Source organism: Peromyscus maniculatus, chromosome X, assembly GCF_049852395.1.
Source record: "Peromyscus maniculatus bairdii isolate BWxNUB_F1_BW_parent chromosome X, HU_Pman_BW_mat_3.1, whole genome shotgun sequence".
NCBI lineage: Eukaryota > Metazoa > Chordata > Mammalia > Rodentia > Cricetidae > Peromyscus > Peromyscus maniculatus.
In genome coordinates this window covers 42,324,353-42,348,861 of record NC_134875.1, presented here as the reverse complement: position 1 = coordinate 42,348,861, position 24,509 = coordinate 42,324,353, and the positions used below count along the sequence as shown (strand labels likewise).

Genomic DNA, 24,509 nt, shown 5'->3' with positions numbered 1-24,509 from the left:
TGTTGTGTGTGTGTTGTGTGTGTGTGTACTCCGGGTATTACTGTGCCCCAGTACTGTGAGAAGACATAAACAGTGACTCAGAGGCACAGTATGTAAGAGTTATGGTAGTCAGCTCTGGGATGTAGGGGAAGCACGGGTTGGCATGTAGGGGAAGCCTTACAGGGCTCCATCGTTCAGCTCCAGCTCAGGTGAGCACAAGGTTTGGAGTGTTGCAACCTGCGTGTGTTTTGGGGCTCAGGGCCGAGCCGGGCCATGGTGGATGAGAGCATTGTGTAGGAACCATCGGGAAGGTGGCAGGACTGTCCTTTGAAGTGGCCTGCCAGGCAGGTCTAGGAGGTCAGGGCCTCCACCCCCAACCCAAGCACTAGGAAGCTCCCTTGTTAGCCTCAGCAAATGTCTCCAGGAAGCTTTGTAGAGAGGAAGATTTGGAAGAGCATAGACAGGCTTGTCTCCAGGTGGCAGGGAGAGTGATTTTCTTCTAGGCTCCATCATGGAAGATGTCAGGAGTGTGGAGGTGGGCCTCTGTAGGCTTTCAGTGCTCATTGAAGCAAGGCTTCCTGTTGGGGAGTGCAAAGCATTTCCCGACTGAACATGGCCTAGCTACCCTGGAGACCAGGATTAGAGTGTACATAGGAAGGAGGGATAGAGAAAGACAGAGATAGAGGTGGAATTGGAGGTAGAGGAGGATAGACAGATGGTTGGGGGGACAGGGAGTCAGAGGGTAGCAGAGAAATTGAGAATCTGCATGTGGGATGTGGGGTGTTTTCGAGTTTGTTAGTGTTTTTCTATGCAGGCTGGTGGGCAGACCCATTCTGTCTGTGGACACTTATTTCTTTTCCATGGATCTGGGCCCCTGGAGGGAATTTACTGTGAGGACGCCTGGAATAGGGGTGGTTGTGTGCTGCTGGAATCCTGGTGTTTGTGTTAAGAGTCCCTCAGCTTCTATGTTGCCTGTCCTAGGTCCACTTGAATCTCTTGAAGAGCTGAGTGAGTCCTGTGTGTGCCTAGCCCTGCCACAGGTAGGTGGGTGTCCACAGAGGATACAGAGAGTTCCATGCCTTACAGGGTCTTGGGGATGTTAGAGAATGGAAAGAGACGTTTTCCGTGGTGCCTGGTAATTGGTATAGGGTAGGGTCGGGTAGGAGGAGATGAGGGGTGGGAGATGGAGGACTTTGCAGAGGAGAGGGATTGTGACAGAGCTGGAGGTAGGTCAGAATGGTTGCCTGGTGTTGCCTAGGAGACGGGTAAGGTTGGGTCTGCGGCCAGGTATTGGTAGACTAGAGGGCAGGAGGGTGCAATGATTCTTCTTTTGATGTGTGCTTGTCTCTAGCTCAGGGACCTGGACAGCCTGCCTGTTGAGGGGAAGTTGTGGATGTCCCCGGCCCCTAGTGATCCCTGCTTCGTGTGATGTGGGGCAGCATCCACCTGAATGCACTTCACCAAGGAGGCCAAGGTTTTGGAAGGAAGCCCTTCTCCTCTCCCATCTCAATATCAGACCATGGGACCATGGAACATGGGACTCAGGCCCCCGACCCTGCAGTCCTGACCAGTGCACACAGCTGCCTGCCTTTTCCCTTGTGTCCATCCCAGAGCAGCCTTCTGCCAGGTGGGAAGCCCGTGCTGGGCCTAGGGTGCCATTGAGTTGGGTGGAGTCTTGTAGACAGCTGCTGGATCTGTGAAAGCTGCAGTGTGTGTGTGTGTGTGTGTGTGTGTGTGTGTGTGTGTGTGTGTGTGTGTGTGTGTGTGTGTGTGTTAGGGGTTAGGGCCATTCTAGGGCAGGGATGCAGCTGTGAGAATACCCTGGTTTGGCTGCTAGGGGGCGACGCTCAGCCCCTGGTCCCCAAATCCTTGAGTATATTTCTGAGGCTCCTCCCCTAGAGTCCAGATTGGCATGTGGTTTGTGTAGGATTCCCTTAGGGTCTGGTGTGGTCTGTCCAGTGCTTCTGCGCCCACATGCACACACTCCGCACTTGGGCACCTCCATCACACCCTCCACCACCCGCCTTCATGGGCTGGCTTGCGCCCAAAGCCGAGTGTCTCAGGGCAGTGCAGGGCATGGAGGAACCTGTTAAGTTCGCTAACCAACATCTGTCCACCGCACCCCCACCCGCCGCACACCCTGGGATCCCTAGCTGCAGCCCTAGAGCCTCAGGTCTGTACAGTCCAGGGCTACATGGTTGGCCTCCATCTTGGAACTAGACAGAAGAATTCCGGCCTTTTTTTGAAAATTTTTTTTTGCTTTGCGAAGGGCGGAGGCAGAGCACCCTTCGCCATTGGCGGCTGACATTCGTGGTGAACTGCTGCCATCACGCGGAAGCAGTTTGCAGATTCCGCCAGCAAGTCACTGTGCTTCATCCGAAATGGAGGCGGGCCGGCTAGGAAGGACTTCCTCGTGAGTCCCCCAGGACCAAAGTGGTTCCATTGCCCGCTCTATGACCCAGGGGAGCTTGAGATGGAAGGAGGGTCCAGGTGACCAGCTCCGGGCAGGCGCCACGAGGCTTGGCTTGCGGGTCACGGAAGCACAGCCTCTGGGGTCCTCTGGGCGCCATGTCTGACAGGAGCAGAGGACTTCTCAGCAGAGGATTTTGCAGCCTGGTTTGCATCATGGTCGGTGTGGGGAGCTTTTCCTGCCAGGGTGCCAGCCTGCCTGCCCGTACCATGGTGCACAAGGCCACCCTGCCACCCCCTAGCTCTTGTCTGAGCATCCCCAGCAGTACCCACAGCTCACTTCCGGAGACCACACAAACTCTGCCCTGAATCTCTGGGAGGGTCTCAGGGTCTCAGGCCTGGTGGCTAGCCACTGTGGCCAAATGTCTGTCATCCATTTAACTCCTCCTGCCATCCCCTCTCTTCTCTGGCTGCCAGATATTCTCTCTGGCTTGCATTTTGTTCCTTTTACCGGGTTTTCCCTGGATCTGTGCTTCAAGTGGAATTCAGGGCCTGGGACCTGTCAGAAAAGGTTCCTGCTCCAGAAACACATATCTACATCCCTACAAGGGGTCTGAAAGCCCCCACCCATCATCATCCTCTGCAAGCTGGTTGTGTGTGTACCCAGTAAGGCAGTGTGGTGGCTCAAAGTGAATCCAAGTAGAAGCAGGTCGAGAAGGGTTTGGACTCAGGGGTGCTCACAAACAGGCCGTGTAGGACTTAGGTACCATGGAGGCCAGATTTCATGGCCCCTGCCTCCCCTGACAAGCCTCCCCTCTGGGATGCAGGACACACCTGCAGGCTGCATACTCCTGTCTTACCTGCCTAGCTCACCTTGCCTTAAACCAGGTTAGAGCCCCTAGGATCAAAGGTCCAAAAGCCCCTTGTCCTTCACTACCCTGTCCAGGCATCATCTCAGATGGAAGAATACTTAGAGAAGGCTCTGAAATTAACAGAGGCCTCCATCTAGATATCTAGAACTGCTGAGCACACAGGAGTCCGTGTGTGTGTGTGTGTGTGTGTGTGTGTGTGTGTGTGTGTGTGTGTGTGTACTCCGGGTATTACAGTGCCCCAGTACTGTGAGAAGACATAAACAGTGACTCAGAGGCACAGTATGTAAGAGTTATGGTGGTCAACTCTGGGATGTAGGGCAAGCACGGGTTGGCATGTAGGGGAAGCCTTACAGGACTCCATCATTCAGCTCCAGCTCAGGCGAGCACAAGTTTTGGAGTGTTGCAACCTGTGTGTGTTTTGGGGCTCAGGGCCGAGCCGGGCCATGGTGGATGAGAGCATTGTGTAGGAACCATCGGGAAGGTGGCAGGACTGTCCTTTGAAGTGGCCTGCCAGGCAGGTCTAGGAGGTCAGGGCCTCCACCCCCAACCCAAGCACTAGGAAGCTCCCTTGTTAGCCTCATCAAATGTCTCCAGGAAGCTTTGTAGAGAGGAAGATTTGGAAGAGCATAGACAGGCTTGTCTCCAGGTGGCAGGGAGAGTGATTTTCTTCTAGGCTCCATCATGAGAGATGTCAGGAGTGTGGAGGTGGGCCTCTGTAGGCTTTCAGTGCTCATTGAAGCAAGGCTTCCTGTTGGGGAGTGCAAAGCATTTCCCGACTGAACATGGCCTAGCTACCCTGGAGACCAGGATTAGAGTGTACATAGGAAGGAGGGATAGAGAAAGACAGAGATAGAGGTGGAATTGGAGGTAGAGGAGGATAGACAGATGGTTGGGGGGACAGGGAGTCAGAGGGTAGCAGAGAAATTGAGAATCTGCATGTGGGATGTGGCGTGTTTTCGAGTTTGTTAGTGTTTCTCTATGCAGGCTGGTGGGCAGACCCATTCTGTCTGTGGACACTTGTTTCTCTTCCATGGATGTGGGTCCCTGGAGGGAATTTAGTGTGAGGACGTCTGGAATAAGGGTGGTTGTGTGCTGCAGGAATCCTGGTGTTTGTGTTAAGAGTCCCTCAGCTTCTATGTTGCCTGTCCTAGGTCCACTTGAATCTCTTGAAGAGCTGAGTGAGTCCTGCGTGTGCCTAGCCCTGCCACAGGTAGGTGGGTGTCCACAGAGGATACAGAGAGTTCCATGCCTTACAGGGTCTTGGGGATGTTAGAGAATGGAAAGAGACGTTTCCCGTGGTGCCTGGTAATTGGTATAGGGTAGGGTCGGGTAGGAGGAGATGAGGGGTGGGAGATGGAGAGGGATTGTGGCAGAGCTGGAGGTAGGTCAGAATGGTTGCCTGGTGTTGCCTAGGTGACGGGTAAGGTGGGGTCTGCGGCCAGGTATTGGTAGACTAGAGGGGAGGAGGGTGCAATGATTCTTCTTTTGATGTGTGCTTGTCTCTAGCTCAGGGACCTGGACGGCCTGCCTGTTGAGGGGAGGTTGTGGATGTCCCCGGCCCCTAGTGATCCCTGCTTCGTGTGATGTGGGGCAGCATCCACCTGAATGCACTTCACCAAGGAGGACAAGGTTTTGGAAGGAAGCCCTTCTCCTCTCCCATCTCAATATCAGACCATGGGACCATGGAACATGGGACTCAGGCCCCCGACCCTGCAGTCCTGACCAGTGCACACAGCTGCCTGCCCTTTTCCCTTGTGTCCATCCCAGATCGGCCTTCTGCCAGGTGAGAAGCCCGTGCTGGGCCTAGGGTGCCATTGAGTTGGGTGGAGTCTTGTAGACAGCTGCTGGATCTGTGAAAGCTGCAGTTTGTGTGTGTGTGTGTGTGTGTGTGTGTGTGTGTGTGTGTGTGTGTGTGTGTGTGTTAGGGTTGAGGGCCATTCTAGGGCAGGGATGCAGCTGTGAGAATACCCTGGTTTGGCTGCTAGGGGGCGACGCTCAGCCCCTGGTCCCCAAATCCTTGAGTATGTTTCTGAGGCTCCTCCCCTAGAGTCCAGATTGGCATGTGGTTTGTGTAGGATTCCCTTAGGGTCTGGTGTGGTCTGTCCAGTGCTTCTGCGCCCACATGCACACACTCCGCACTTGGGCCCCTCCATCACACCCTCCACCACCCGCCTTCATGGGCTGGCTTGCGCCCAAAGCCGAATGTCTCAGGGCAGTGCAGGGCATGGAGGAACCTGTTAATGTCGCTAACCAACATCTGTCCACCGCACCCCCACCCGCCGCACACCCTGGGATCCCTAGCTGCAGCCCTAGAGCCTCAGGTCTGTACAGTCCAGGCCTACATGGTTGGCCTCCATCTTGGAACTAGACAGGAGAATTCCGACCTTTTTTTGAAAATTTTTTTTTGCTTTGCGAAGGGCGGAGGCAGAGCACCCTTCGCCATTGGCTGCTGACATTGGTGGTGAGCTGCTGCCATCACGCGGAAGCAGTTTGCAGATTCCGCCAGCAAGTCACTGTGCTTCATCGGAAATGGAGGCGAGCCGGCTAGGGAAGGGCTTCCTCGTGAGTCCCCCAGGACCAAAGTTGTTCCATTGCCCGCTCTATGACCCAGGGGAGCTGGAGGTGGAAGCAGGGTCCGGGTGACCAGCTCCGGGCAGGCGCCACGAGGCTTGGCTTGCGGGTCACGGAAGCACAGCCTCCCGGGTCCGCTGGGCGCCATGTCTGACAGGTGCAGAGGACTTCTCAGCAGAGGATTGTGCAGCCTGGGCTGCATCATGGTCGGTGTGGGGAACTTTTCCTGTCATGGCGCCAGCCTGCCTGCCAGTACCATGGTGCACAAGGCCACCCTGCCACCCCCTAGCTTTTGTCTGAGCATCCCCAGCAGTACCCACAGCTCACTTCCGGAGACCACACAAACTCTGCCCTGAATCTCTGGGAGGGTCTCAGGGTCTCAGGCCTGGTGGCTAGCCACTGTGGCCAAATGTCTGTCATCCATTTAACTCCTCCTGCCATCCCCTCTCTTCTCTGGCTGCCAGATATTCTCTCTGGCTTGCATTTTGTTCCTTTTACCGGGTTTTCCCTGGATCTGTGCTTCAAGTGGAATTCAGGGCCTGGGACCTGTCAGAAAAGGTTCCTGCTCCAAAAACACATATCTAGATCCCCACAAGGGGTCTGAAAGCCCCCACCCATCATCATCCTCTGCAAGCTGGTTGTGTGTGTACCCAGTAAGGCAGTGTGTTGGCTCAAAGTGAATCCAAGTAGAAGCAGGTCGAGAAGGGTTTGGACTCAGGGGTGCTCACAAACAGGCTGTGTAGGACTTAGGTACCATGGAGGCCAGATTTCATGGCCCCTGCCTCCCCTGACAAGCCTCCCCTCTGGGATGCAGGACACACCTGCAGGCTGCATACTCCTGTCTTACCTGCCAAGCTCACCTTGCCTTAAACCAGGTTAGAGCCCCTAGGATCAAAGGTCAAAAGCCCCTTGTCCTTCACTACCCTGTCCAGGCATCATCTCAGATGGAAGAATACTTAGAGAAGGCTCTGAAATGAACAGAGGCCTCCATCTAGATATCTAGAACTGCTGAGCACACAGGAGTCCGTGTGTGTGTGTGTGTGTGTGTGTGTGTGTGTGTGTGTGTGTGTACTCCGGGTATTACAGTGCCCCAGTACTGTGAGAAGACATAAACAGTGACTCAGAGGCACAGTATGTAAGAGTTATGGTGGTCAACTCTGGGATGTAGGGGAAGCACGGGTTGGCATGTAGGGGAAGCCTTACAGGACTCCATCATTCAGCTCCAGCTCAGGCGAGCACAAGTTTTGGAGTGTTGCAACCTGTGTGTGTTTTGGGGCTCAGGGCCGAGCCGGGCCATGGTGGATGAGAGCATTGTGTAGGAACCATCGGCAAGGTGGCAGGACTGTCCTTTGAAGTGGCCTGCCAGGCAGGTCTAGGAGGTCAGGGCCTCCACCCCCAACCCAAGCACTAGGAAGCTCCCTTGTTAGCCTCATCAAATGTCTCCAGGAAGCTTTGTAGAGAGGAAGATTTGGAAGAGCATAGACAGGCTTGTCTCCAGGTGGCAGGGAGAGTGATTTTCTTCTAGGCTCCATCATGAGAGATGTCAGGAGTGTGGAGGTGGGCCTCTGTAGGCTTTCAGTGCTCATTGAAGCAAGGCTTCCTGTTGGGGAGTGCAAAGCATTTCCCGACTGAACATGGCCTAGCTACCCTGGAGACCAGGATTAGAGTGTACATAGGAAGGAGGGATAGAGAAAGACAGAGATAGAGGTGGAATTGGAGGTAGAGGAGGATAGACAGATGGTTGGGGGGACAGGGAGTCAGAGGGTAGCAGAGAAATTGAGAATCTGCATGTGGGATGTGGGGTGTTTTCGAGTTTGTTAGTGTTTCTCTATGCAGGCTGGTGGGCAGACCCATTCTGTCTGTGGACACTTGTTTCTCTTCCATGGATGTGGGTCCCTGGAGGGAATTTAGTGTGAGGACGTCTGGAATAAGGGTGGTTGTGTGCTGCAGGAATCCTGGTGTTTGTGTTAAGAGTCCCTCAGCTTCTATGTTGCCTGTCCTAGGTCCACTTGAATCTCTTGAAGAGCTGAGTGAGTCCTGCGTGTGCCTAGCCCTGCCACAGGTAGGTGGGTGTCCACAGAGGATACAGAGAGTTCCATGCCTTACAGGGTCTTGGGGATGTTAGAGAATGGAAAGAGACGTTTCCCGTGGTGCCTGGTAATTGGTATAGGGTAGGGTCGGGTAGGAGGAGATGAGGGGTGGGAGATGGAGAGGGATTGTGGCAGAGCTGGAGGTAGGTCAGAATGGTTGCCTGGTGTTGCCTAGGTGACGGGTAAGGTGGGGTCTGCGGCCAGGTATTGGTAGACTAGAGGGGAGGAGGGTGCAATGATTCTTCTTTTGATGTGTGCTTGTCTCTAGCTCAGGGACCTGGACGGCCTGCCTGTTGAGGGGATGTTGTGGATGTCCCCGGCCCCTAGTGATCCCTGCTTCCGGTGATGTGGGGCAGCATCCACCTGAATGCACTTCACCAAGGAGGCCAAGGTTTTGGAAGGAAGCCCTTCTCCTCTCCCATCTCAATATCAGACCATGGGACCATGGAACATGGGACTCAGGCCCCCGACCCTGGGGTCCTGACCAGCGCACACAGCTGCCAGCCATCCTGAGGAAGGCTGTTTGGTCTTTCAATGGGTTTTGAATAATTGTCATTATTTAGGATGGTTGGTTACAAGTTGTTAATTGCTAGTGGTCAGGAAAAAAGTTAAACAAAGGAAATTAGATTTATGGTTCTTGTTTGAAAGAAAAAGGAAGAAAAAGATAAAGATGATATAGATAAGAGGTAGATTATTGAATATACTCTGAAAAGAAAAAGAGGATATAGATAAAAGGTAGATTATTGAATCTACTTTTAAAAGGCATCTACTAGTTTTAAACAATTTACATTGGATTGGATTCTTATATATCATATACAAAGTATGTATGTTGATACCAATTTGAGACTGTTCAAGATATTGTACCTATACAGTTCATTTTAAATGTAATGCAATTTGCTAATCCTTGAAAGTTATTATTACCAAATATTAGGACATGAAGAAATTAAAGTTAGTAGTTAGTCATTACAATTGAACTTGTAGTCATATTAGGTATGTTTTCAAGATCAAGCAGAGATATATTGCAGATATACAGGTCATTTTCAAACCTTTCAGCGATCTACATTATATGGCATTTAAGATGTTTTAATAACAAAGTTTGTTTTTCTTTTTTTTTTCTGACTATGAGACATGTCTACTCCTGGCAGCACCAATGTACTTTAGATAAGATATGGGCACTGAAGAATCTCCACATGGAATTTACTTTCACTGTGGCAAAAGTTAGCCACTGGGCAAGAAAATGCCCTTGAATTGACTGCTGGCAGTATGTTGTCCAAAATAGACAAGCAGGACATAAAACAAAGGACTGCCAATCCTTGCCAAGAAAAGTGTGGTTGCAGTTGTGGCAACAGGAGTCCTCTGAGGCCAAGGCAATATGGCACCATCACTGAAGTGGCTTTGCAATCTGGAAAAGGTACAGTGCCCCTTCCTACAAAGGCAGCTGAACAGGTAGTGGACTGATAGCTTTGGGTGTGCAGTGGAACAGTAGATGAAACAGTTATTCTTGGAGGAGTAACTAGGCTGACAGAGTCTGACCTCTCAATAGTAGACTGGCATTTAATAAAGGAGGTGAAACCACCCTTAAATAAGAAGAATGGGAAGCTGAATTATTGGTGAAATTAAGCCTTTGGAATTTGCCCCACGTTGGGCGCCAGATATTGGTGAAATTATTATGGCCACTCCACGTAGTTAAAAGAAAGATTTATTTAGTGGGTTACTTCCCAAAAAGAGAAAGGTATGTCGTGGGGTCTGGGGAAGGTGTATGGAAGTCCAGCGGTGTTCTCTGGAGCTCTGCTTGGTCAACCTCCACTGTCTAGGGTCCAGGAACAGAGAGAGTGCTGGCCCATTCAGAATTCGGGTATCTCTGCGCCTCCCTTGGTCCCGCCTTGTAGGCATGACAGTTGCCGAAGCCTCAATAGGGGTTGGAATTTCCAGATCAAAGCTGGAATGGCTACCCACTACACTGAATTCCAAAAATACCAGCCATTTCCAGAATTGAAAATCCTGAATCATGGCATGACACTGGCAGCATCCAAGTTTATCTGGTACATGAAATACTCGCACTAAATGTGTGGTTGAGCTGTAGGCCTTGCATACATCCTGCTTCACAAATGAGTCTGTCAGATCTGCTAAGCCTATAGGTCGAAGATGATGCCCCAACATTGCAGAGAAACTCTGGTGACTGTCCAGGAAGCTGGCTGCTTCTGTCAACTCACATTCTTTGGAAGTCACTTGTTTGTACTTTCTGTTTTGCTAGGTAATATTATTTCCTTCTCTGGTGTCTGAGGGAGTTGAAGGTCAGATAGTTGTAGTTACAGTTTTCTTGTTAAGAAATTCAGAAAAGCAACTCACTAAGAGGTGTTAAGTGTGTAAGATTGAAAGGCATCATAAGATAGTTTTCTGTTGGTAATATAGGTTAGGAGAGAAAGTGAATTAGGTAAAACATTTTGGACTCACCATAATAGGATAGATAATGGAATATTTTCTCTAAATTTGTCAAATGCAAATAAAGTAGACATTGTTGATATATATTTTGCATATATATTGTATATAGTTAATGTACTTATTGTATATAGCTTTTCTTCTATTAGTTATAACTTTATTTTATTAGACAAAAAAGGGGAAATGTGAAATTTTATTTGTGCTCTAATAAATAAAGCTTGCATAGAGATCAGAGGAAAAAGCCAGCCATTATAAGGAAACACAAAAGTTGGCAATATTAGAACATACCTTTAATCCTATCTCTTGGGAAGCAGGGATCTGTCTGGATCTCAGTGATTTCAAGGCAATAACTGGGAACAGAGTCAGGTGTGGTGGCACATGCCTTAAATTCCAACACTAGGTAACCACAGAGGTCTTGAGGTATATAAAGACAGAAAGTGATGGGCAGGAAGAGGAAGTGATGTAGCTGGACAGAGAGAGCAAATCAGATGGCAGAACAGCAAGGCATAGAGGCATGGGTACACAGGAAGTCTCCTTTTGGAAGCTTTGGAGTAGGCAAGGTGAGGTTAGTGTGTGGCTGCTCCTATTCCTCTGATCTCTCTCAGGTTTTTACCCCTATATCTGGCTCCATGTTTTCTATTAATAAGACCATTTAGAAATACAAACACAGCTGGGCGGTGGGGGCACACGCCTTTAATCCCAACACTTGGGAGGCAGAGGCAGGTAGATCTCTGTGAGTTCAATGCCAGCCTGGACTACCAAGTGAGTTCCAGGAAAATGCGCAAAGCTACAAAGAGAAACCCTTTCTCGAAAAACCAAAAAAAAAAAAGAAAGAAAAAAAGAAATAAATACAAACACATGAACACGCATATATACATAAAGAAAAAGTAATGGAAAAAAATTGGACGAATTATTAATCCTAACCCCCCCAAAAATTCTAAGAGCAGGGTAAACCTAGGGTATCTGTCAGGAAGAGGGGTACTGACCGTTCCCCACTCTTGATGGTGGTTAAATCAGGCACATATTTTTTTTTCAGAAAAGGTGTCATATGCCTTCTAATGTATTTTGTGTGTTTATAAAAGTTGACTACTTGGCTGTCCATGGGATTGTCAATGTAAATAAAGAGACTGAAACCCCGAGTCTGCAGCATGCTAATGCAGGAAGCTTGGGTCTTTATGGTGATGTGGAGCCATGGAAAGGCACTTGACATTTGTACTTGGGCCTCAGAGGACAGATTTCCCTCTCACTGACTACCACACAATTTCTAGGAGACTTCTGCATTATAACTTCAGAGGAGGAAGAGAGCAGAAGGCAAAGAAAGAAGCAGCTAAGAAAAAAGAAAATGGGATGGACAGTGTCAGCTCTATTTAGCTAAATCCTGAAGCCTGAGTTCCATATATCTTGGGACTCTGAATGAAATGCCTTGTTCACAGCTTCCTTAACCATGAAATGGGGAAAACACCAATGGCACAGGACAGGGATACCATCAGGGTTCATTGAGTTACTTGCAGAGTTTGACATCCTTTTATTTCAACTTCACAAACCAGTGTACCGGTAACTACAGTTTACTTCCCCTGAAAAGCATAATCTCAGCACTAGGACAGAGCTTCCAGAGCCTATGTCAGCATGGACGCCTTTGACTTCTGAATTACTGTAAATAGCCCAATCAAGCTGCCTATAACAATCCAGTGCATCTCATCCTCAGCTCTAAACAGGATGTCTCCATCAAATTCCTCCTTCAGGGCTCAGGGAACCCCAGAGAAGAGGCAGGAAGAGTGTAAGAGCCAGGGGGGATGGAGGACACCAGGAGACCCTCTAAATCAACTGAGCAAAGCTCCTCTGAACTCTCAGAGACTGAGGCAGCAAGCACAGGGCCTGCATGGGTCTGCACCAGGTCTTCTGCATATATATTATTGCTTCCAGTTTAGTGTTTTCTATGGGATTCCTGAGTGTGTGAACAAATGGGTCTCTGATTCTTGAGTCTTCTCTTGGGCTCTTTTCTTCCTGTTTATTTTTGTGAAAGATAACATTACATTTAAAGTTTAGATTTATTATGCTTGAGAGACCAAAGACCAAGAAAATGCTTGGAACATGCAAGCCCCTAGCTTGTACAAGCTGTGTGTGCCCTAGGAGCTCACCCTCCCCCCATTTTTCTAAGACATTGAAGACTGTCCTTCAATTGACTGATCCTGTAAAATCTGCTGTTCTAGCAAGATAATAGGTCATAGGACTAAATACTATTTCTGTTTTTGTAATCAAACTTGCTTACTATGCTCCATGACTGGGACAATTGCAAGACATATATGTTAAAATTAGACCATGCTTTCATGTAGACAGAATACATGTAATCTTGTGGTTTTGGCTTTATAAGCCTTGGATTAATATGACCAGGGGCTGCAATTGGGAGCGATCTCAGTTGCAGTCTTGGTGTCATGAGCAGCTGGCAGCAGTATTTATTTAATAAAACCTCTTCTTATTAAAATTTATTCATGGTGACAGTGAATTTCTGAATGACCCCAGACTCTCCAAATTTTGTTCAGTTCTAACATGTTAGTTTTTGTTTTACTTATTATGTTATTATTTATTTATTTATTTATTTATTTATTTATTTATTTATTTATTTATTTATTTTTGTTCGTTTGCTTGTTTAATTAATAATTTTGGGTTTTTCAAGACAAGGTTTCTCTGTGTATCCCTCGCAGTCTTGGAACTCACTATGTAGACCAGGCTGGCCTTGAAGTCACAGAGATCGATCGGCCTGCCTCTGCCTCTCAGGTGCTGGGATTAAAGGTGTGTACCATAACAGCTCGGCTATAGTTTATTTCATTATTACCCTTTAGAAACCTGTATGTTTTCACACACACACACACACACACACACACACACACACACACACACACACCTTTATTATTTCTTTGGGAATTTCACATCATGCACTCCAATTCTGCTCATTTCCCAGTCCCTTCATATCCTCCCTCCACTCTTGCAGTGTCTCTCCCCCCAAAAAAATAAAAGAAAGACCAAACTAAACTAACCAAACAACCAAACAAAAGACCCACATCTCTCCTCTGTCTTTCCTGCCTCTTCAACATCTCTTCATTCATTTGAGTGGCACTGGGATCCTTGGTTTGTCCTGCAGTATACCCTTTTGTTCAATCAGCCCCACCTGAAAATGAAAATTGCAATGAGTCATTGGTCTGGTTTAAGGCCTCTGGTTTCTGGTCCACCATCATCACTGGATCCTCACTGAAACTCCTCTCTGACATCCCACGGCTGCCCCTAGTCATGGAGATCTGCAGAACCAGTCCCTTCACATGCTCCAGCAGGTCCTAGATGGGGTAGATGGTGGGCCAATCCAAGGACCTGGATATGAACCTGGGTGGTAGTTGAGCTTGCCAGTCCTTGATAGAAGAGCTGCCCCCCTCGGGTGAGGGGTGAAATCAGCTCTCTTATGCTCATGGCATCAGGACCATCTCTCTCATGCCTGTGTTGAGGGGTGGGGCCAACTCTCATAAGTACAGGGGGCCAGCTCTCCATGCCCAAGCCATTGGGACCAGCTCTCCTGTGAGGGTCAGGATCAGCACTCTTGCTGAATTGTCTAGTGAGGAGCAGGGCCAGCTTTCCTAGGGCCAACACATGGCAGGGCTGGCTTAGCACTGCCCTTGAATTTCATCATGCATGGCCCCCTATGGTAATAAGGGCCACAGAAATCAACACAGACCCCAGTTACAGCAGGACTACAGATCCAGAGGTGGCCCTGCAGAGCATCTCAGGCCCAGATGTTACCATGTCCCCTGTGGCAGCTCAGGTCACTCAAACAGTTCAGCCCCAGCAGCAAGCAGCATGGCTCTCAGACACCAACATGGTCTGAAGTGACTAACCAGACCCTGGGCATATACATGGCCCATGGTGACAAAAGATGACCCTAGACCGCAGCATGGCCTCTGAGGTGCCATGGCCCCAGGTGATAACACAGGCCAAACAGAGCAGCTTGGCCGTGGGACAGCAACATGGTCTCAGGTGGCAGACCAGACCTCAGGCATCTTCATGCCCCTTTGTGGTAACAGGAGCCATAGACATAAACTCAGACCCTGGCTGCTGTAGGGACATGAACCCAGACATGGCCCTCAGAAGCTACTTAGGCCCGAATGACACCTAGGCCCTGGGTGGTAGCATAGGCTACTCAGATCAGCATGGCTCTGGAGGCTTGGACAACAAGTCCACAGGTTGTGTCACAGACCCTGGGCATCCATGTGGTTTTGGTGGCAAAACACAGGACATGGACTTTAACACAGACCCTGGCTGTAGTAGGACATGGATCCAGGCACAGTCCCCTGCAGCAACATATCCTGGATGTCCCAAGGCCACAAGTGGCAGCACAGGACACTTATATTGGCATGGCACCAGAGGCAGCATTGTCCAGGGACACCAACACGATCCCAGGTGACAGCCCAGACCCTAGACACATGCATGGCTTTCAATGGTAGCAGGAGCCATGGACTCCAACATATAGACCCCAACTGCAGTAAGGCCATGGACCCAGACATGGCTCTCAGGTGCAGCTCACTCCCTGATGTCACCATGGCACAGGGTAGCAGTATAGGCCACTTATATCAGTATAGCCCCTGAGGTGGAATGGTCCTTCGACACCTACCTGTCCACAGGTGGCAACCCAGACACTGGATATCCTGTGGCCTTTGTGGCAACATTGCCCATGGATGTCAACACAGACCCTGGCTACAGTAGGACCACGGACCCAAACGTGGCCCTTTGCAGCAGCCTGGGCCCAGGTGTCATCACTTCCCTGGGTGACAATCAGGGCACCCACCTAAGCTGGCTCCTCACCACCTTTCCTTCTTATGTTCCACCTCTTTCCACAGCACATGAGCCATTCTGCCCCACCTTTTCTCCCGTTTTTCCACCATAAATTTGCTCATCATAATGGCACCCTCCTGCGTGTCAATGTCTTTAGTCAGCCCAGGCTTTCCTTGAGGACCCAGGCTGGCCTTTGGGTGGCTTCCACCCACCTGAGCTGTTTTCTAGTGACAGACAGAAAGGTAGATATGTCCAGATGGACTGGTAAGTGGGGAGCAACTGGGAGGAGTAGGGGCAAGGGAAACCATAATCAGGATATATTATGTGACAAAAATGTCTATTTTCATTGAAAGAAAAAAGAAAGAATTGTTGTGACCCCTCCCCAAATAAAAAGTAATCATCACCATCAATACTTTCTGTGCCCACCTTCTCCGTAGATTCTACATTTGCAGGGTTACTACTGAATCTCTTGCTCAAAGGATCAAGTAAGCCTGAATCAAGAAGGCTTAAGAGATCCACTGTTTCACAAATAACATGTGTAGGGAATAGTCATCTGTGCAAGTAATAATCATGCCTTAGAAATGTCACCCCCCAAAAAACAGAACTTGTCATTTTGTTTAAATGGCATTTCCTGAAGAGTGTACATCTATATACTACAAAACCCCAGAAAGCATATGAAATTAAATAACTTGGAAATTCATGATTTTATTGTTAACATGAGTGCTGAATTTTAGTTAAGCTGTTCATTGAGTACAGGTGTCACCAAATTTCCATCTTGCCCCTGAACATAGATTACACTCTGGGGATTGCCATCCCTTTCCTTAAGGAGAATGACTTTTTCAATACGAGGAGGTATGCTCTGTAATACGACAGACCTCTCTCTCTTCCTCTCTTCTGCTCTCCGATGGACAAACCATGTCTGAAATCAGAGGAAGACAGGATTGGATTTAGCATTGGCTTCCACCCCAGAGCCAAGAGATAAAAACCACTTTAAGACACATAACGCTTGCTTTCTATTCAGCTCATAAAAGCAAATATCAGCTGTGTGTCAACTTCTGCGATAGGCCATGATTCTGTCTTTTTCCAGCAGTATAAACACTTCAGTGGTTTCTTTTTTATTGGATGGAACGCTTAGCTTACGACTTGTTCCATGATGTTACTTCAATATATGGTAACTGGGTAAAGGAAAGTCTTGGTTCTGACATTTGACCATCAGCTGTAGAATACCCTCCTCACTAGTGATACATTCCTCTTGTATGGGCAGAGATTTTAGGTCACCAAATGTTAGCACATTTTAAAGGCCTATGGAGGGGAACAGCTTTCTGTTTGTAAAAGCAGTCTTCAGTATGAAGTAGTTAATCAACAGAAACAAGCATGGGAGATTTTCAGAAACAAAATAGCCTTCAAGGGTGCCAATGGGATTGTGGTGCTTGAAATTTCTGGAGAGCGAACAGGTGGTAGGCAGAGATGGCCTGGACAATGGTTTGACATCACAGCCTCCAGGGTTTGTGAAAGTTGACTAACTTAACCTAAATGACATACAGGACACTGAAACCTTTGCCATCTCCAGGAGTTCAGCAGAAAGGGTAACTTCCACCCACGGTAAATCTGAACAGTATATTCTTTCATGATATACAAAGTTCTTCAGTATCAGGATGAAGAATACTATCTCTGCTTCAGCTACATTTCCAGAATCCTGTCCAGCACAGAGGGCACACTAGGTCCTGCTGTGTCACCAGGACATCTAAACCCCACCTTTCTTCAAAAGGTAAAGAGTAGGATGGTCCACAACAGTGTGGGGAAAATAGTCATAAATCAGCTCTTCCTAAATATGGCCTACCTATGGAAATACAGTCACAGTTACCTGTTAGATTTCACCATCCTCTCAGGCTCCTAGTGAATGAGAGTCCATTGTATTGGGAAGTTCTCAAACTGCACATTTGTGACTCCATGTACTTTCCCTCCCTGCCTATTATGTGGATGTATAGTCTAAAGAAGACCAACCAAAGGACCAGAAGCCCTACTACCATCATGATACCTCCAATATATCCCAGTGGTTGACTCATGTGGGCTCACATTAAGTCAGAGTTCCCTGTGTTTGATCCCTAAAGCCTATCTATTACATTTGTAATAGGAAAGGGGAATTCAGAAATGAGGCTTTGGGAAAGTCACACTGAAGAGTGTGCAAACAGGAGACCATGGGTGTTGTCTATTGTGTCCTGTTTCCACCTTCTCTATAGCTGCAATGCGTCAGCCTCGCTAGAGCTTTCGTGTATCATCCTCTCTAGAGCTGCAATGAATCATCCTCTCTAGAGATGCAATGCATCAGCCTCTAGAGCTGCACTGCATCAACCTCTCTTGAGCTGCAGTACATCATTCTATAGATCTGTAGTGGATCAGCCTCTCTAGAGCTGCAGTGCATCAACCTCTCTAGAGCTGCAGTACAACATCCTCTCTAGAGCTGTAGTGCATCAACCTCTCTTGAGCTGCAGTAAATCATTCTATAGAGCTGCAGTGGATCAGCCTCTCTAGAGCTGCAGTGCATCAACCTCTCTAGAGCTGCAGTGCAACATCCTCTTTAGAGCTGCAGTGCATCAACCTCTCTGGAGCTGCAGTGCATCAGCCTCTCTGGAAGTGCAGTGCATCAGGGGAGGGGCTTGGTCCTGCCCCAACTGAATGTACCAGGCTTTGTTGACTCACAGTGGAGCCCTTACCCCTATGAGGAGTGGATGTGGAAGTGGATGGGGGAGGTGAGGGCTGAGAGCAGGAGATGGGGAGGGAGAGGAAACTGTGGTTGGTATGTAAAATGAAAATATCTTAAATAAAAAAGTGTCTAGGACAAGGCTTCCCAAGACCTGAGGAAGGCTGTAGATTGACTGTTCAATGGCTTTGCTTGGATTTACTGACCTTCACTTTGACTTCAGGAATATTCAAAGCTTGTGCAAGTTCCTTCCTGTGGAAAGAAAACCACCAATGTTTAGTGTGCGTGTTTTACATGAAATGCAGAGTCATATATGATTACTACACTTTTTTAATATTGCTATCCTCCCTCACACCCACATTTAACTTTCATACTCAGAACTAGTCTCGCTTTTGAAATACTTTTACCTCTTAAAAAGTTTTTAAACAATACAGATGAATAATTTTAACACACTATTAAAAATTAAAAATAAATGTCAAAGTGTATGCTGAGCAATTATACTCATTTAAAAAATAGCACCAGGGGAAGGGAAATGGAAACCAAAACGAGTTGATGGATAGGTACACAGTCCCTGAAATGATGACGAGGTTACTGGTGAGGAGGTCACCCAACAAAGTGTAAATCCTTAACACTGGTGAACTTTACACTAGTGAGTATTTTGGCACACTATACTCATGTTTCTATATTTTACAGAAATTACAATATGACTCTAAATGAGTGTTGTTGACTATGTACACTTGTTTCAGGTCAACACTACACGCTAATACTGACTTTTACCCCTACACAAGGCACCCTCCTGTACCCACCACTGAGGGAGAAGACAGCAGTGGCTTAAGGAGGGATGATAGGAAACCAGGGCCTGGAAGAACAAAAGGACATCTCAACCTGAGACAACAGGGAGGTTGGGGATAGCTCCTGGTGCCAGACACATACCTTGCCAGCGCATCTGGGTACTGGGTTTCTTTGAACAATTTTTCCATTTCCTCCACCTGCCACAGTGTGAACTGCAATGTGGTTCGCCGTCGCCTTTGTGATGAACGGCGCCTCGGAATCCTAATCACAGCCTCAGCTGAGTTGTTCTGGCCCCCACGGAACTGGCGACCCTCGTTATTTAGTGCCGTTACGCAGCCCGCGTCACCTCCACTAGGGTTGCCACCCACCATCGCCAAGGCAGCCTCTAAGGTGGGGACCTGAGCTATCTCCTCACCATTCTCATTTCTCACAATGTATATATATCGCCAATAGAGCTTGCGGGCCATGACTAGTAGAGGGCCGAAGCCACAGAGAGAAGTGGGGCCCCAGGAATGCCCACACTCGAGGCCTATTGTTCGGTCAGTCTCTACTACTGACGGGGTGTCAAGGAATGGGTGACGTCAATGTGTCCTTCTGCGCATGCTCCACACTTCTCCACATTCCTCATGGTTGACATCCACATGCTCCTCTCCAGATGGGCGCCATAGGCTTTTCTTTCCCTGACTGACTTCCCTGGGCTTTATGAACTCCTGCTGAGGTAGGTGGAATTTGCTTTGGTGCACAAATGGTGGGTGTGGCCCAAAGATGAGGCACTGAGGGAGCCACTGTGAACAGGCATGTGAAAGGTCCTGGGAAGTTAAACCTTACTTCTAGGGCATGTGTGCAGAATGAGTTTTAGCTTGTGTCTGTGCGCATGCGCATGCTGCCTGTTCCTCCTAGGTTGTAGAGATGACACTGAAGGGTGAATTGTGTAGCATTGCAAGATAATTGGGGAAGAGAGATGGGAGAAAGGTGGGAACACACACTGACCACAGGATCCTTGCGTGAACATGTAGAAAATTTCTGTGGACCTCACCCTCCACCTACTACTGCTGCTCAGAGAATGGGCTTAGAACTAACTGGACATGATCAGCTTAGTGGCTGCTAATACAGGAGTCCCTGGTAGTACATTGAAGGCTAGTTAGCCATTCTTCTTCAAGCTCAGCATCAAGGTCTTGGGACTGAGTTTGAATATAATTCTAGTTAATGGCACTGTCGAAAACCAAACAAAAGACACTCCCTCCCCTCAAAAGAAAAAAATGATCTGCTTAAGAAATAATTACCTCAGATTATAATAATTTTATAATCTCTTAAATTCCACATATAATATTTGCCTCAGTTCTTATCACTGAGGATGTCGATGCAGTCCCTTATTCTGTTGGATGGAAGGTAAATACATAAATATTCAGGCAGTGTTTAAAACAATATTTGGCATGTGACATAGGGTATATGACAGCTTTTCAGAGAAATAATAGGTGCCTGAGTTAGCCACTGTCAGAATTGGGGAGGGTCAGTACCACCACTCTTCTGACAGATTCCCAAAATTAATGAAAATTTTGCCTTATTCAGGTTTACAAATTGTTCCCGAAAAGATACAAAAAGAAGATACTATTAATTATTTAGGATATAAAATAGGTGGACAAAAAATAGACCGCAACAAGTGCAAATGAGGAGAGATCACTTATGGACCCTTAATGACTTTCAAAGATTATTTGGAGACATTTCCTATCTACGAACTGTTGCTGGGGTAAAATATGATGAAATGAGTAATTTGTTCAAAACCTTAGAAGGTGACAAGGATTTAAATAGGTCAAGAGAATTATCACCTCAGGCTGAGAGAGAATTGACCTTGGTGGAAAAGAAAGTACGGGAAGGACATGTGGATTGTGTGGATCCAAAGCTTGATTGATTTTTTTTTTACTCTCTAAGAATTCTGCTATAGGAATTTTAATGTAGAGGGAAGAAATTATATTGGAATAGATATTTCTACCAAATAAGCAGAGTAAAAAATAGAAAACTTATGTGGAAAAAATCTCTGACTTGATCTTAAAAGGAAAATTGAGGCTTCGTCAATTAGCAGGAATAGACCCAGCAGAAATTGTTGTACCTTTAACTAAGGAGGACATTGACTAGCATAATCATCCAATTAAAATTAACTTATACCACTAACAAATTCTTTTCATGTAATCAGATGTAACTTGCCAAAGGGGAATCTCCCAAAGTTAGGCTTGGGGAAAGGTTTTTGTTTTTGTCTTTCAGGAGAATGAAGGCTATGGAATCTGAAGAACACTGGACAAATGAGACATATGATGAAAAAGGACAAATCATCCAGAAAATAATGTTCCAAGAAAAAGAGTAAATTGGCCTACTGGTATATCACATATAAAATTTCATAAGTCTTCCTAAATATTTGTTTCTACTCTTCTCTCCAGACACTTAGCATAACCCTAGGGTTTTCCCTGCTCTTGGAAGTTTGGGGGAGTGTCAGGATTAAAAATCCAGTTCAATTTTTTTAGATTTATTTTTCTTTTCTTTATGTGTATGTATGTGTTCACGTGTTTGTATTTGTACATGTGTATGGGTGTAGACACATTATAAGGCATATGACACATTTTCAGAAAAAATAATAGGTGCCTGAGTTAACCACCGTAGAAACTGGGCAAGGGTCAGTACCCCTCTTCCTGACAGATTCCCATATTCCCTTACAGTGTATTTTGTGTGTTTATAAAAGTTGACTATGTATATAAATTGACTATATATAAAAGTTGTCCATGGATTTGTCAGTGTAGATAAAGAGACAGAGCCCCCGAGTCTGCAGCATGCTAATGCAGGAAGCTGGGATCTTTATGCTAATGTGGAGCCATGGAAAGGCACTTGACATTTGTACTTGGGCCTCAGAGGACAGTTTTTCCTCTCGCTGACTGCCACACAATTTCTAGGATATCTCAGCATTATAACTTCAGAGGGGGAAGAGAACATAAGGCAAAGAAAGAAGCAGCTAATTAAAAAGAAAATGGGATGGGCAGTGTCAGCTCTATTTAGCTAAATCCTGAAGCCTGAGTTCCATATATCTTGGAACTCTGAATGAAATGCCTTGTTCACAGCTTCCTTAACCATGAAATGGGGTAACACCAATGGCACAGGACAGGGATACCATCAGGGTTCATTGAGTTACTTGCAGAGTTTGATATTCTTTTATTTCAACTTCACAAACCAGTGTACCGGTAACTACAGTTTACTTCCCCTGAAAAGCATAATCTCAGCACTAGGACAGTGCTTCCAGAGCCTATGTCAGCATGGACGCCTCTGACTTCTGAATTACTGTAAATAGCCCAATCAAGCTGCCTGTAACAATCCAGTGCATCTCATCCTCAGCTCTAAACAGGATGTCTCCATCACATTCCTTTCCTCATGGCTCAGGGAACCCCAGAGAAGAGGAGGCAGGAAGAGTGTAAGAGCCAGAGGGGATGGAGGACACCAGGAGAACAAGTCCCTCCAAATCAACTGAGCAAAGCTCCTCAATTCTCAGAGACTGTAGCAGCAAACACAGGGCCTGCATTGGTCTACACCAAGCCTTTGAATTCAGTTTAGTGTTTTATGGGACTCCTGAGTGTGTTGACAAAGGGTCTCTGATTCTTGGGGCCAGTCCAGAAGTCCTGGCTGCACTTCCATGCTTTCACCTTGTGATTCCAGAGCTGAGAGAATATTTCCCTAAGTATCCCTAGTCCCTATGTGATTGTGGGTTAAGCGCCATGCTTAATGCCCTGAGCAAGGGCTGTGCTCAGGCCTCATTCCCCACTCCTTGGCTCATTTCTTGCTGCAGACACCATGCTCTGAGTCTTGTTATTTGCCTCCCTGCCTGCCTTGTGCCCTTTTCCGTGCCTTCCTTCACACCTTCCAGGGTGCAGACCTTTCTTCAACTTACTCCTTTACATTCTCAGCTTCTCCTCTCCATTCACAAAGGGTCGTGGTCCCTCGGCTTTCCCTTATGCCTCCTGTGTCAAGTAGACAGGGCTGGTACCTCAGACTCAAGGAATTTTCCTCTATTTTCAATGAGTAGTATGCTTTTGTTCCCCTGCTATCTACCCTGAGGTCATGGAGGGGAGGAGCCTGACATCCAGTCTCTCCTGAGCTCTGAGCCTGGACTCTGAACTTAGGACATTGTGGCTGCCTGGTCTGCATTTAGCAAAGCTCCTGCTTACTCAGTTGAGCTGTCCTGCATAGCCTAGCACTCCGGATGTCTGCTCTGCATCCTCATCCTTGCACACACTCAGCAGAAGTATGGGCACCCTGGCCTGACTTACACAAAGTCTTATTATCTTTATTCAGCCAGAATTATACCTTACTACAAAGGATTTATGTGAGTAGGCTTCTGTCCACCACTATACCCCCTTCTTTGAAACTGAGAATTTTCACATTCCCAGGCTGCCACTTATTTTTTTTTAGATTTATTTATTTTAGTTTATGTGTATGACTCTTTTGCCTGAATGTATTTATGCACATTATGTACCTTTCTGATGTCTGTGGAAGTCAAAGAGGGTATCAGATACCCTGGAAATGGGGTAATGGACAGTTGTGAGCCACCATGTGAATAATGACATCTGAACCCAGTTCCTCTGCAAGAGCACCAAGTGGTCTTAACTACTGAGCCATCTCTTTGGCCCCAACCAGGATTCATTTTAGTAACAGTGACCTCAGTTTTGGTCCTAAATGCATGACATCACTGAAGAAGTAGCTAAACTTATCTTCCTCCTCCATAGTCGGGGCCTCAGACCTGGTAGCTCAGTGTTTAGGCCAAAGAGGAGACTGGGCTACAAGCTGTCTTGACTTTGACCCACACCTGAATCTTAGCTTAGCTCCTTTTCTATACCTGTCTGGAAGCTCCCCTGGAACAGCCTCCCTTTGTACTGTTGAAGAGTTCAGTAAACATTTTCCTTTCATCATTGTGATGCTGTAACATTGACATCCCTGAGCTCCTGAACCTCTCATGTGGGACCCCATGTATTCATACTTCAATGCTTAGCCTTCACTCCTGACCTATATACTTGACATCTACTTATGAATCATATTGCAGAAGCATTGCTTCAGGCAGCTTCTATGAAAGCTGGTTAGGATGGACTTAACTCCTGAGGTTTGAAGTTTGAAGCTGGAAGAAAATGATGTCAAGGTGAGCCTTGATGCTGAACAAGAGGCTGCTGCAGCAGCAGGAATGGCAACTTTGAAGGTTCTCTGAACTGTCCAGACAAATTAAAGAACCAGGGTATCCCAGAACATAAGGATGGTGTGATCCACTACATGTGGGTGCTAGGAACCAACCCTTCACCTGCTGGAAAAGAATTGGGTGCCCTGAGCCAATGAGCCATCTCTCCAGCTCCCACATTTGTCTTAATTTTAGTTTTAATTTTCACCACTAAAATAACAAAGTACTGTGTCAAAGAATTTTTCCTGAGCAGGCAGTGGTGGTGCATGCCTTTAATCCCAGTACTCAGGAGGCAAAGGTAGGTGGGTTTCTATGAGTTTGAGGACAACATGATTGACAGGGTGAGTCTGTCAATCAGGGATACAAACAGCCAGGGATACAAAAAGAAACCCTGTCTCAAAAGGCCAGAAGAAAAAAGAAGAAAGAAAGAATAAAGGGGAAAAAAGAATTATTCTCTCTTTTATAATTAATTATTTTTTTCCAGCCTGATTACATCTTTACTTCCCTCCTTCCTCTCCTCCCAGACCCTCGGCCCCCTCCCCTCTTCACCACCCCCTCCATCTACTCCTCCTTTCTCTTCAGAAAAGGACAGTCCTCCCTTGTGTATCAGCCAGCCATATCAAGTTGCAGTATGATTAGTC

The 24,509-nt window shown here is 47.2% G+C and overlaps 2 long non-coding RNA genes across 2 annotated transcripts; both read left to right on the top strand.

Moving 5' to 3' along the window:
- Positions 1 to 1,264: 1,264 nt before the first annotated feature.
- LOC143270752 (uncharacterized) lies at positions 1,265 to 10,978 on the top strand. The gene is made up of 5 exons (XR_013047990.1): positions 1,265 to 1,606; positions 4,412 to 4,470; positions 4,767 to 5,043; positions 7,835 to 7,893; positions 8,190 to 10,978. It is a non-coding gene; the product is annotated as an uncharacterized LOC143270752 (long non-coding RNA).
- A 7,398-nt stretch (positions 10,979 to 18,376) lies between these two features.
- On the top strand, positions 18,377 to 21,075 carry LOC143270708 (uncharacterized). Its single transcript, XR_013047946.1, has 2 exons — positions 18,377 to 19,386; positions 20,928 to 21,075. It is a non-coding gene; the product is annotated as an uncharacterized LOC143270708 (long non-coding RNA).
- The last annotated feature ends 3,434 nt before the right edge of the window (positions 21,076 to 24,509 follow it).